Here is a 4,365-nt window from a genome sequence, read left to right as displayed (position 1 = left end):
GGAGGGTGGGGGAGGGGGGATACGACCCTCCTTAGCTTTCCTCCAGCCTTCTGGACAAGGAAAACAACCCTTCGTTCCACCTTCCGTACATAGGACAGTCTGCACGAGGTTTAAGGAAAGCGTAGGAAACTCCCCTTCCGTGATACAGAGGGCCAGCCAGAGCAGCCAGTCGTTGAAATATGATTTACTTACTATGAGTTCTTACTTACTAAGAGTTCTTACTATGGACTCCGCTATGTGGGACATTCAGGGAGGAGGATTGGAGTCGATGACCCACGGGGTTCCCTCCGAGACTGCGATCCTCCCTTCCACCCTCGACAAATCAATTGCCTTCCTCTGCACCCAGAGGAGGAGAAAGCAGCTGGCTTGTAGGTGAAATTGACTAGACCCAGCCGTGGCAAACGGTAGCTCTGCTTTCTTTCACCCCGCCTTTGATAGCAGAGGCTGATCGGAGCTTCCTATAGAGCTACAACTTTTTTCTCCCCCCTTCCTCCTTCCCTCCCCCACATCCCCACTTTTTATTACTCGCGTGTAGTAATTAATTCCTCCTTGGCGCGTTTCCTCTCCTGCTAATCTTTGGGTCACTGGTTTGTACATATGGCCAGCTCCTGATAAAATGAGAGGAGGCGAGGAGGGCGCTTCCTTGTTCCTCCTGGTAGGCGCTGCTGGCTGGGCTCTGCGCACTGGTGGATCGAATCCCCCCCTCCCCGGCCCCCGTTTTTTGAGTCGGGATGGCAGAGAAGCGATCAAAGCGTTGCAGTCTCTCTCGCCTGGCCCAGCCAGGACCGAAGAAGAGCTGTTGCTTGGCGGCTCGAAGGGAAGCCACATCAAAAGGAGGGCCCCGTCTTTCTTGTACACGGTGCTGCTCAGGCCAGAGGGATGCCGCGGATCTGTTTACACATAGAGAGCGCTGATGGGGTGCTGCGTGTTGCCTGCGATGAGTCTTTGGGGGGGGGGGGAGTGCAGTTAGACGGGTCGTCTCCGACTTCTAAAGCCTGCCCCAGTGGCGTAGCTAGATGGGAGGGCAAAGCACTAAGTTTTGCAGGGAGCCTCACCTCAGCATGCAAGGGACCCCTCCCACTCCCCTTCGGAGCCATTGCAGGCGGGGGGCGAATGGGGGGGGGAGTCTGCGGTGAGGCTCCCTGCAAAACTCAGTGCTTTGCACCCCCTCTAGCTTCTCCGCTGGGGCAAGTTTTAAAAGTTGGAGACGACAGTCTAACTGCACCTGGAATGCCTCCGTTTTGCTCCCCACGACTGCACCTGGAATGGCTCCGAAGGGGAGGGGCCCCTTGGTGAGGCTCCCTCCAAAACTTGGTGCTTTGCGCCCCTTCTAGCTACGCCACTGGGCCGTGCCCACCCTGATCTCCTCCCGAGCCACAAGAAGACTGGGGGCAGAAAGCTAATCAGTGACGCATGAAAATAAAGTGAGGAGGCGGAACTTCAGGTGCTGAGGCTTCGGTTCGAGTTTGGCCCATCGGAAAGTCCAAAAAGTTTCTCCTCTAAAGCCGGATCTCTGTGCCAGTTAAGCTGAAGCGCGAGCACAAGAAAGCAGGAGCACAATTCATGGTCTTCAATGGGGCTTACTCCCAGGAAAGTGTGCATAGCATACACTTTCTGCACACTCCCAGGAAAGCGTGCATAGAAAGTGTGTAGAACCTCACTTTCCTAGGAGTAAGACCCATTGAACACAATAGGACTTACTTCTGAGTAGACCCGATTAGGATTGTGTCCTCAGTCTCCTAATTAAGCCGAGACTGACTTCTGCAGCCCACGTGTAATTTACCTGGAAGTAAGTCCCATTGATTTCCACGGATTTTCTTTCCCAAGCCCTGTTTCAGCGAGATGGAAGCTCGCACCCGAGCTTAAGCCCGAGTTCTTGGGAGCAAATTCCTTTGAAACCAACCAGAGGGTTTCTCCCACTTATGAGACCCGAAGCCCCCACGAAACTACCAGCGTCGACCTAAGTGGAGGATGGAGGCTTGGTGTTGCAATACCAGAGGCAGGCTGTTCTCCAAATCCACTGTCATTTGCAAAACTTCTGGGATTTTGTCAAAGGCTTTTCGGATGGTGAGCCAACACTTGCTCGGAAGTAAGTAGCACGGAAGTCGTGAGACTGACTTCCAAGTAATTGTGGATAAGAGAGGGGTTCAGTGATGGTTATTTCACAAACTCCTTCATGGGACAGCTCCTCCAGCGCCTCTTCCAAAAAGTCTGGAGAGTGGGGGGGGGGGGGAAGAGGAGAACGTAAAAGTCCAAACCGGCCTTAAATACTCTTTCTGGAGTCAGGGATTTGACGTTGGTGACTTCAGAGCACACTCAGAGACAAGTTCTCGAGATCTTCAGCACCGACTGCCGAGGCGCCCTGCTCCCGAACTCTCCACGATTGTGCTGGACACCTTCTCCCGGTCAGGAGCTCTCTGCAGCCGGGAATGATGAAGACATCACCGGCCAGGCAGCGGCAGAGACCCATTCAGTGCGTGATCAACTGCGCCCCCTCCGTGCAGCCGCTCAGTAGATGCCTGGTGATGATGAGCGAGGATTCCTGCAGCGACTGGAGACGGGCAGCACTCCCTGACAGTCCAGTCCTATCCACACTTTCCTGGGAGTAAGCCCCGTTGACTCTAATGGGACTTCTGAGTAGACATGCATAGGATTGGGCTGTGAGTTCGCACTTCACACCACTTCTTCGAGGCCAGGGTGGCGGTGGGGACCGCCCGGAGTACGTTCTGGTACACCTCCAAAACTTTCTTGGGAGCTTGTCCTCCGCACACTGGGACAGTCAAGCCGATGAATGAATGCCTGCTCTCCCTTCCACACCCCCCAAGTGTCTGCAAAACGCCTTCTAGCTCTCCAACTGCCATTCGGAGTTGGTATTTTCCTTTTTAAATATCTTTTCTGTCCAAAATATTAAGATGTTGTATATATGGAGATCTAAAACAGCTCCAGGAGTCTTTCGACTCCATTCAACCCTATTTATTCCGGAACCAGCCAGTGGCGCAGCTAGACGGGGTGTGAAACACTTTGCCAGGAGCCCCACTTCGGAGCCATTCCAGGCGAGGGGAGCATAGCTAGAGGGGGTGCAAAGCACTAAGTTTTGCAGGGAGCCTCACCGCAGCATGCAAGGGTCCCCGCCCCTTCGGAGCAATTCGGCTCCGAAGGGGAGGGCATTCGTTTTGCTCCCACCCCGCCTGGAATGACTCCAAAGGGGAGGGTCCTTGCACACTGCGATGAGGGTTCCTGCAAAGTTTGGTGCTTTGCACCCCCTCTAGCTATGCTGCCCCCTGCCTGGAATGGCTCCGAAGGGGAGGGGGCCACTTGCATGCCAGGGTAAGGCTCCCTGCAAAACTTAGTGCTTTGTACTCCACCTCTAGCTAAGCCATTGGCTGGTGCTGGAATAAATGGGGTGAATGGAAACGAGAGACCCCTGGAGATATTTTAGATCTCTATATAGACAGCATCTCAATGGCTGCAATGGGGGGTCCCTTGCACACTGCGATGAGGGTCCCTACAAAACCTGGAACCTTGTACCCCCCTCTAGCTACGCCACAGGCACCAGTATCTGTTCTCCCTGCTGGCAAACATACCATTTCAACCTCTAGCTATGCTCTCCTTTGCCTGGAATGGCTTGGGAGGGGGTGGCCTTGCACACTGCGGTGAGGGCCCCTGCAAAACTTAGTTCTTTGCACCCCCTCTAGCTACGCCACTGGCACCAGCATCTGTTCTCCCTGCTGACAAACGTACCATTTCAGCCAAAAAAAAGTTTGAAAGAAAGAAAGAAGGTGTAATTCATTTGATCCCGAGGAAGCTCAGTCCCCACCCCTTTCCTTTCCAGCCCCTCAGGTACAAGGAAAGATCTTCCAAGATTTTTTTTTTTGTGGGGTTTTTTTTTTTTTGTGCCTTGTGGAGGGTTAATATACATCAGAAGGCGAGCTTGAGCTTCCCTGGCCTCGGCCAATCAGAACTCAGCACAGGCAGCTATAATATAGAACTAAAGGCAGACTCCTCGCACAAGCCTCTCCAGCTTCGCTCCCATCCCGACTGCAGCCTTTTTGTCCGCCGCCTGCCTGCCTCCTGCCGCCGTGCCGCGATCCAACTCCGATGAGTCCCGTTATCAGAAGCCACCTCGAGGCTGCCGTTCCAGCACCTGCCTTGCCGGGGAGCGGGGGATCCTAGCCGCGGGAGCGAGTGGCAGGCGGGCGGCCCGGCCAGGCGCCCAGGGAGAGCCGATCTTGGGAGAGAGGCAGCAGGCAGGCAGGCAGGCAGGGAAGGAGGGAGCCAGCCAGCCAGCCAGCCAGCCGCGCACACACGCCAGGCGGGCGGGGATCGTGGGGGGCCGAGGCGGCTGCGGGCTCCTCCAGGGACGGC

The sequence above is a fragment of the Tiliqua scincoides genome, chromosome 5 (genome assembly GCF_035046505.1).
Source record: "Tiliqua scincoides isolate rTilSci1 chromosome 5, rTilSci1.hap2, whole genome shotgun sequence".
In the NCBI taxonomy this organism is placed as follows: Eukaryota; Metazoa; Chordata; class Lepidosauria; order Squamata; family Scincidae; genus Tiliqua; species Tiliqua scincoides.
The sequence above is the reverse complement of the archived record's forward strand: the minus strand, read 5'-3'. Positions refer to the sequence as shown.